The 9,659-nt window shown below is 42.1% G+C and overlaps 1 protein-coding gene across 1 annotated transcript in view; it reads right to left on the reverse strand.

Annotated features, from left to right (window-relative positions):
* n4bp3 (NEDD4 binding protein 3) overlaps nt 1-8,835 on the reverse strand; it is a 135,989-nt gene extending 127,154 nt beyond the window's left edge. The window contains exon 1 of the mRNA XM_060911188.1: nt 8,694-8,835. The gene's annotated coding sequence lies outside the window, so the exon portion shown is untranslated. The remainder of the gene's footprint in view (nt 1-8,693) is intronic.
* Nucleotides 8,836-9,659: the final 824 nt, after the last annotated feature.

Genomic DNA, 9,659 nt, shown 5'->3' on the forward strand with positions numbered 1-9,659 from the left:
TGTTTTTTTCCTTTTCTTTTCTAAAACGTGATTGATTTTTTCCCCAGGTGACACTGAGACAGCCGATCAGTAATCACTAGGGTCACGTCACGTCCACAGACCGTATAAAATCAAGTTCAGTGATTTCTCAGCAGCTTTATTTGAACACGATCAGTTGATGGTAGAATGGAAGGAGGCGGTTCTTCTGGGGAACGCACACACTCATGGCCCATGAACCCATGTTTCAGTTTTCTTAAAGCATTAAAGATTAATTTCATTTTAAATGTTTGTTTTGTTTGCCGAAAACGAACCACATCATGATCTCCAAAAACTCGCCGTCCGACCTGCGGAAGCATATCGAGGTCTGTAAAAGTTTTATCCCAAGAGAAAGCTTGTCTGTGCGTTTACAGCTAGTGATAACGTTACAATAGCTATGCGGTCTGGTTAGTCAAATGACTTTCTATAGATTTGCCTGCCAAATTGCCGTAGCCTTGTCCACGACTAACGTTAACACACAGCTAGTTAATGTATAAAAATGGAGTTACGCCAACATGAATAACGTTAACTTATCTGAAGTTCTTTCAGAAATGTTTTAGCATAATCTTGCCAAATAAACATCTTTATTTTCTAGTAGCGTTAGCTACCCAATAAGATTTCAAGTTTGAAAAGAGTTTGCTAGCATGTCAGGTGGAGCTTCACTGACTAGCTAGCTTAACATTAAACCACCATGATGGCACAGCATGCGTTCATTTTGTGAATTCACATTTCTATCTTTGGTAACGGCATTAGGTTTTGTAAGCGTTGTGGCAATAATACAACGATGCGTTGACAGAAAATGTACTTTTAATACTTAAGTATTTTTAAAAGAAAGTACTTCAGTACTTTAACTTAAGTAAAAATTTGACTGGGCAACTTTCAGTTGCATCGGAGTAACATTTAGCCAGTGGGATCTGTACTTTGACTTAAGTAATGAACTTGGGTACTTTGTCCACCTCGGTCCTTAAGTGTAATTTATACTTTGATTAGATGATGTGATGTGTGCTTCGTCTATCTGCTTCTACATTCTCCACCAAAGGCATTTTGGGGAAAACGGAACGATTGTGTAAATATTCCACCTCATTCACATTCAGTATTCACATTTGTATTTCACGTTCGCCTTCTCAGTCGCTACTGATGACGTCTGAAAAAGTTCCGCCCAAATCTAGTGAGCGTGCATACTGGCCAACTCTACCGATTTTGACAGGTGAATACCACCTGTTGATTTTAGTTCTAAAAAATGGATTCTGTCCATCACTAACAATGATGACTGCTTCATTAGGATGCACAGAAATGCAGATGGGCTGTCAGGCCCACACCAGAGCGACAGTGTCGCCCATAGTGGTGGCACGGATGGCCCGGCCGAGCCGTTTTAGGAGAGGAGAATAGCATACAAGAGCTCACGAGGCCAGACATTCCGTGGCGGCTTGGCCGGGCCATCCGTGCCACCAATGTGGGCGACACTGTCGCTCTAGTGTGGGCCTCACAGCCCATCTGCATTTCTGTGCATCCTAATGAAGCAGTCATCATCGTTAGTGATGGACAACTGACAACCAATTAATTGACTCGAAATTGACACTCGTGTTTCTGACTTCTGGTTTTTTTAAATCTCATCCCGACCACTAAGATCTCAATATTTTTCATCAAAACAACTCCAGTTATATTCTAAAATAGTTATTTATTTACAGGAATCAGTTTGATTCAGGGCAATGTAGCAGATGAACCCAACAGGGTCAATGCGCACCACCAGATGGCATGCGGAAGAACCACGCAAATGGCCAACGGATTGCATCACTTGGCAAGTTAGTTGTCACTGCGGGGCAACTTCCATACCCATCAGGTCTGTGGCACTTTTGTGCACCACTTGGCATCAGGTCTGGAGGTCCAGAGAGATAACACGATGGGGGCACGATATTGTTTGTCTTACCTTACTGTGCAAGGCAGTTGATTAGGAGAGGAGAATAGTATACAAGAGTTCATAAGGCCAGACATTCCGTGGCGGCTTGGCCGGGCCATCCGTGCCACCAATGTGGGCGACACTGTCGTTCTGGTGTGGGCCTCACAGCCCATCTGCATTTCTGTGCATCCTAATGAAGCAGTCATCATCGTTAGTGATGGACAGCTGACAACCAATTAATTGACTCGAAATTGACACTCGCGTTTCTGACTTCCGTTTTTTTTTTTTTAAATCTCATTCCGACCACTAAGATCTCAATATTTTTCATCAAAACAACTCCAGTTATATTCTAAAATAATTGTTTATTTACAGGAATCAGTTCGATTTGAAAAAAATAAGTAGGTAAAACTCACTTCAAAGTCTCCTGTGAATCATAACATCAAAACTAGCGGATGGAAAATTTTGCTGAATCCTCCATCAGAAACAGCGAGAGAACATCCCTATAAAAGTGATCTGATTGATATTCATGAGTAATCCAGTGGGAAACCGATCAGAAGAAAGAAAGAACGCAAGCGCCTGACCGCTTTCCCGTGACTCAAAAAGAAAAGCACCGGCAGTTTCCCGACATCATGCGAGCAGAGTTTTTAGTCTGTTGTACCGACTTCAACCTGTACAAAATAAAATAACACAGTACAAAATAATCAGCGAACACGGTTGGATTCGCTCTCCTGATTTCAGTACAGGGGATACAAGTATACGGCGTCAAATAGTCATATTACGTGAAGCCGAGAACCAAAACTCCTCTGTAAACATGACATTCCATTTTGCAGAAGCTCTTATCCAGAATGATGTACAACACACTCAGAACAGCCTGGGGAACAGTTGAGGGTTCAGTGCCTTGCTCAAGAGCACTTCAGCCATTCCTGCTGGTCCAGGGAATCGAACCAGCAACCTTTTGGTCCCAAAGCTGCTTTTCTAACTAATAGACCATGGCTTCCCCTGCAGTTAAATATTTACAGGCATATCTGTATATTGTAGGGCGGCACGGTGGTGTAGTGGTTAGCACTGTCGCCTCACAGCAAGAAGGTTCTGGGTTCGAGCCCAGTGGCCGACGAGGGCCTTTCTGTGTGGAGTTTGCATGTACTCCCTCTGTCTGCGTGGGTTTCCTCCGGTTTCCCCCACAGTCCAAAGACATGCAGGTTAGGCTAATTGGTGGCTCTGAATTGACCGTAGGTGTGAATGTGAGTTTGTCTCTGTGTGTCAGCCCTGTGATGATCTGGCGACTTGTCCAGGGTGTACCCCGCCTCTCGCCTATAGTCAGCTGGGATAGGCTCCAGCTTGCCCATATAATACGGCTAATGGATGGATGGATGCATATTGTGACTGCAGTACTTACTTCTGGCACTAATTTGTAAATAAAACTCTATTCTGCACTTCTGGTTAGATGCTAACTGCATTTCAAGAAGTCGTCGTCTTTATTTGGTCACGTGTACACTTAAGCACAGTGAAATTCCTCCTCTGCATTCAACCATCTTAAACAGTGAACACACACACACAGAGCAATGGGCAGCGATACTACAGCACCCAGGGAGCAGTTGGGCATTAGGTGTCTTGCTCAAGGGCACTTCAGCCATGATACAGAGGTAAGAGAAAGTGCTGTTTATTCACTCAACGTCCCTTGCATTTCTCCTGCTGGTCCTGGGAACTGAATCAGCAACCCTTTGGACCCAAGGTTGTTTCTCGAACCTATGACGTCACCGCGCCGCGAGATTTTGGTAGTCGCCATATTGGAAGACCAAGTACACATCTATGCAAGTACATACATACATACATACATACATACATACATACATAAAACAAACTACACCTGAAATGTAGCCAGGGCCGGTTCTGCCCTAATCTGGACCCGGGTGCAACATCGCGCAACCCCCCCCCAAAAAAAAAACAAAAAACCACACCAGTCTAAATCAGGACAACCAGTGTTCGAACTACGGGGGTACTCGGGGGATCCGAGATCCGCTGAAACAGACATGAGATCCCTTGAAAACATGATTTGGGAAATGTTGGGGGGGGGGGGGGGGGGGGGGGGGTGTCTCTAAAATATTGGCAAAATGATGTTTATTGACATAGCAATCGTGTGTAACGGGAAGCATTTGCATATCCGAAGTGTTGTGTTTACATCAAAGATAAAATAAACCGATATGACAACGACTGCTGCTGCCAGGTTGGTTGTTGAGTAGCCTGACTGTTTTTTTTGTTCTTGCGTGTGGTATCATTGTTGACGCGAGGTTGTTTTTTGAACATGCCAATGCGGACACGATTTCCCCTGATGAGTTATGACTTCAGACGCGATGCGTGTGTGGAGGTGTGGAGTCTGCGTGATATGTGCGTAAGATAGGCTTCTCATGTGTTTGGAGATCCGCGCTCCGAAACAAGTGCAAGCACCCCCCAGGGAAAAAAAGGGACCCCCCGAAAATATCGGCATAGTTCGAATACTGAGGACAACCATCACATAACTATAAACATTTTAGATAAACTATTTTAACTAAATGAGCTATAATCAATAAGCCTGCAGGCAGCCACGGCGGGCTGCCTCAGAAAAGTAACCATTCAATGACACAACTGAAAGCCTGCAGCCACGGCGGGCTGCCTCAGAAAAGTAACCATTTGTCCTACCTTAAAACTCGTTTTGCATTTTCTGCCTCCTTTTTTGTATTTTCGACCCTCTGTTTATTTTCTTTCCTTTTCTGAAAACCCGATTTGTGTCCAGACATTTTGTTCTGCTACCAACGAACTAACTCGTCAGGTCTCGTCTCTCGAGTCTGCGATGATTCCCGTGGGAAGGGCAACAACTGATACATTTTTACAAACAGCCAATAAACAGCCAATAGGGAGGTTGCAACGTTCAGGCTCTCCTTCGCTCAGAGACACTCAGTAATGCACTTATTCTCTGTCTCCTGGCAGAAAGCTCCTTAGTTTGCTCCCCTTGTGTCTCAATCACAGCTGGTATTCTGAAGAACAACTTCTTTTCACCTTTCCCATCAGCTTTGTTGGAACACCCTAACACAGCACAAAAGTTTACCATTGTAGGTTTATGATGAATCAAGTGCCTCGTGGGTTTAAATTCCGCGCGCTGCCGTTATTTCCCCCTGATCACGAGTTTGTTGGTCTTCCAATATGGCGCAGGGTCTGTTTACTTCTGGTTTCCGGTGACGTCAGTGGGAAGGGTCTATTGGTCATGGATCCATCCATCCATTATCCATAACTACTGATCCTGTGCAGGGTCGTAGGCAAGCTGGAGCCTATCCCAGCTGACTATGGGCGAGAGGCAGGGTACATCCTGGACAAGTCGCCAGATCATCGCAGGGTCAACACATAGAGACAAACAACCATTCACACTCACATTCACACCCACGGTCAATTTAGAGCCACCAATTATCCTAACCTGCACGTCTTTGGACTGTGGGGGAAACCGGAGCACCCGGAGGAAACCCACGCAGATACGGGGAGAACAATGCAAACTCCACACCCCGTCGGCCACTGGGCTCAAACCCAGAACCTTCTTGCTGTGAGGCGACAGTGCTAACCACTACACCACCGTGATTGGCCATGGATGCCCACCCCCCAAATTTCACTGGCTTCGTACCTGTACTCTGCAAAATGACACCGTTGAATCTAATCTACTGCACTATTCTAGGCAATCTGGTTCTGGGCAATCAGCAATGAGCTCACATATATTTGCAAAAATCAAACATGCTCTGGTGATCACGAACAATGAAAACTCCGAAGGAAAAAAGATTCGCTATGACAACAAGTTCAAGGTGACTTGGTCGTCGGATCATCCAGCACCGACGCAAGGTGAGAAGCAGCATTTTGTGAAGTATGTTGGTTGGTCAGATTACTCGATTAACTTTCTTCAAACATGGCACTCAGAATGCAGGAGAATGCACATTTTACACTGTTTTATTCAAAAGTTTCCAGGGGGCAGGGGATGCCCCCAGACCCCCTAGAAGGGCACGAGTGCATCACATAATCTGAGCCACTGCTTTTCATTCTCAAGCAGTTGGCAAGAATGGGCATGTCACTCTGTGAAATCACCTGACATGACTGTTACTGATGAATCTACAGTCTGGGTTAGAAAGAAATCAGCCCCAGCTTTCCTACTCACTTGTTTAGTTTACACTGGTTGGTGGTGCTGTTGTTCTCGGTTCCACAAAAATCCCAAATAATTCACTTTAAAGCGAGACGGCCTTTCGATTTCATAAAATCAGTGAAATTTAGTTCCCTCTGAAATTTGGTCATTGTGATACATGTTTATTTCTGTAATATCCCTCAAAATATCAGGCCATTCTGTGACTGGGAAGTTATTTAATTTGAGGGGATTAAAACAAATAACATGCATGAAGTCGCTCGCTTTGCGCAGTCAAGCAGGCAGATGAAGTGTTTGTGTGCACGCACGCGCAGGTTTACCTTTGAGAGTGCACTGACAGTTCCATCATTCTGTCGCTAAACGAACAGCTGATCACACCGAGGTGCTCGCTGACTACCGATATTTATTAGTTTGGTCCTGCGTTTCCTTTCCTTCATATATAAACAAAACATCTTTTCTTCTCGCTTTCTTTCCATTACTGCAGTCAGTCTTTCACGTTTTATTCGCACACTCACGTCCTCCATTTTTCTCTTCTGTTTCAAATTTGTATCCCACAATGGGATACAAAAATATCTAACAACCTGTGTTTTCTCTTTCTCCCCCCCCCAAAAAATATCTATCCCTCTGAGTTACATGTCAATCCTGAGATCGAGATGCTGACTACTTCTTCTCCTCGGACCTGCCTGATCCAACCTGGTGCCCTGTGTCTGGTTGGAGTCTCATCGCATCACTCCTGTGGAGGACGGCCCCATGTGGACAGTTGAAAGTCACACCTGGAGGATGCTCTGGACTCTTACAGTAATGCTTTTATGGCTGAGGACTACAGTTGACTTGCTAACTTTAGGACTGCAGTTGTCATGAACAGTTTTGCACTCAAGTTTCCATCAATGAAGAGTTTATAACATCAACGAAACTGTCTTCATGTTAAAACTGTTAAGGCCAAATAAAAAAAAAGTGTGTTTCCGGTAACCCGACCGACCGAGAATTTCGGCGGTGAAATTGCCGACCGTAAAGTTTTTATTACAAATTTCCCTCGATATTTTAGTGTAAGCGGCGTTAGTTTGTCATAATTTTTTTGTTTCAACGCATTCAAGTTGTGAAAGAAACGATAAAAAGTAAAATGTTTCGCCACTTCTATCAGCCCTCCTGGATAAACATGGAAGCGCACTTGTATACTGAAGGAGGAAGGGAAAACCGAGCCGAGCCGCCATTTTGAATCCTCATTCAAGGCTGTAATGCAAATTGCTTCCTCTTCAGTATACAAGTGCACTTCCATGGCAGGGAAAAACATTACATTTTGTCACCCATGTAGTCCCCTATTTATACAAATAGGAGTCATTCAGGATTCAGCCATGTTTTTGCTCGGTGTTTTTGCTCGACCTAAGTTCTACAGTAGGCTAGGCTGTCTGCTTTTAATGGAAGTAGCCTAGCCTAGGACGTTATTTTCACGTTATTTCTTGATAAGGTGTTTTCATGTTATTACATGAAAATATCATGAAATAACGTGATAATTTCGTATCATGAAATTACATGATGTTATGTTATTACATGATAAATATATTGTAAAAACGTGATAACTTTGTTAACAATATCTTTTCACGTAATTACTTGATTCTAAGCCAATTTTTTTTTGAGTGTGGCAGCAATACGCTTCCGTAGATCATAACTCGAACTCTTGCGATTTTTTTTTTTATTCGTTTAAAGATTTAAAACACTTATTTTATTATGATGTGTGGTATAAAGGATTCTGTGCCAAAATATTATTTTGTAAGATGTTTACTTGTGTTAATTTTTTCGAACAAAATAAAAAAAAATTAAGAAAAAAAAAAAAACTTTTTCCTACCTACCGACCTTATTTTAGTATTTCACGTTACCTGAAACACAGTATCTTTTTTTTTTTTTTGGCCTGATGTTATAGTCATGTTGTCTGTTGTTGCCCAAATGAGGATGGGTTCCCGTTTCAAGGTTTCTTCCTCATGTCGTCTGGGGTAGTTTTTCCTTGCCACAGGCTTGCTCATTGGGGATAGATTAGGGATAAAATTAGCTCATGTTTTAAGTCGTTCAAATTCTGTAAAGCTGCAATGTTTATTGTTAAAAGCGCTACACAAATAAACTTGACTTGACAATGCCTTGTGCGAACGGGGAAAGCCCACCACGTGATGCATGACCTAGTATCTTGAACTGTGTCATGGTGAAGCAGGAAAAAAAATAGTGGTGAATTTAGAGCCACATGGCCTTAAATTCATTAATTGTTCTGTTTAAAAAAAATAAATAAAATTGGAAGTCTGTGATTCGCATTCAGTAGTTTTCGGTTCACTAAACAGTCAGGGAAAATTCTTTTTATGACCTACGCTTGAAAAATCTGAAAGGCTGTGTAGCTTTAAAACGTGTTGAGAGCAAATAATCTGATGAAGATGAGAAACAACAACAACAACAACAACAAATATATTTCTTTTAATCTTTGAAAGACACAAAGGAGGTTAGCCTATTGATATTGATCTATAAAAAATGATGAATATTTGTGCCATTTAATTAAAATGAAGTTTTAAAACGAATTAGATATTTTCATGCATATAGATTAAAGCTAGATGCAAAACCGGAAGTACGTCAATTAAAAACAAAATAACTCACCATTATCGATTGATGATGAACCTAAAGTCTTTCTCGTGATATATTAGCTCCTTATTGCCTTTTATTTCAAAATCAAAAATGAAATATTCCCTCCAACACAAACATCCGAGCGGCTCCACAGTCAGAGTCTCTCTCTCTCGCTTTCCCTCTCCGACATTTAAACTCAGGACTCAGCCTGAGCTGAAACCCCACCCCTTGATCTCCGATTGGCTAGAAGATTAAAAAGCACGGCGATGAATGGACGGTTCAACTGCCATTCATGTTTCCCTGACAACTCTCAAACACAGTGAGTGCAGCCAATCACAGTGTAGGAGGCTGACTGGCACTTGGAACGAAACAGCGACTCTTGCTGGTCACAAGAAGCAATTACACTAAAAGTTATAAAATAGCTCCTGAAAATACTGTCTGAATATCTACCTGAAGTAATACTAAAAGTTATAAAATATCTAAAAATGATAAAATTATAATTATGATAAAATAATACACGAAAATTTATTAAATATCTCCTGAAAATATTACATAAATATCTACCTGAAGTATAAATATGCAATATAATATATCCATACATAATATATCTTTATCCATATATAATAATATGCTTTATTTTTTTCATGGTCCAGTTTCCATCAAATCCTGCGCTCTGATTGGCTGGCGAGCGGGTCCGTATCCTACAATACGGACCCCAGTTACGGACCCCGGTTACGTTCACAACAGCAACAAACATCGTAGCAATTTTTGTCAACATTTATTTTCGCATTTCTCAGGAGAATAGCATTAATTTTACAGCATGGATAGCGATAACGACAGTCTTCACAGCGAAAGCAAGTTTTACTACCCTGAGGAAGACGAAATAAAAGAAAACATTTCAGGAGAAAGCTAAAAACCTGTAACTGTTGCTAACGCCGAGCAAAAACATGGCTGAATCCTGAATGACTCAATTTTGTATAAATATGGGACTACATAGGC

Source organism: Neoarius graeffei, chromosome 2 (assembly GCF_027579695.1).
Source record: "Neoarius graeffei isolate fNeoGra1 chromosome 2, fNeoGra1.pri, whole genome shotgun sequence".
In the NCBI taxonomy this organism is placed as follows: Eukaryota; Metazoa; Chordata; class Actinopteri; order Siluriformes; family Ariidae; genus Neoarius; species Neoarius graeffei.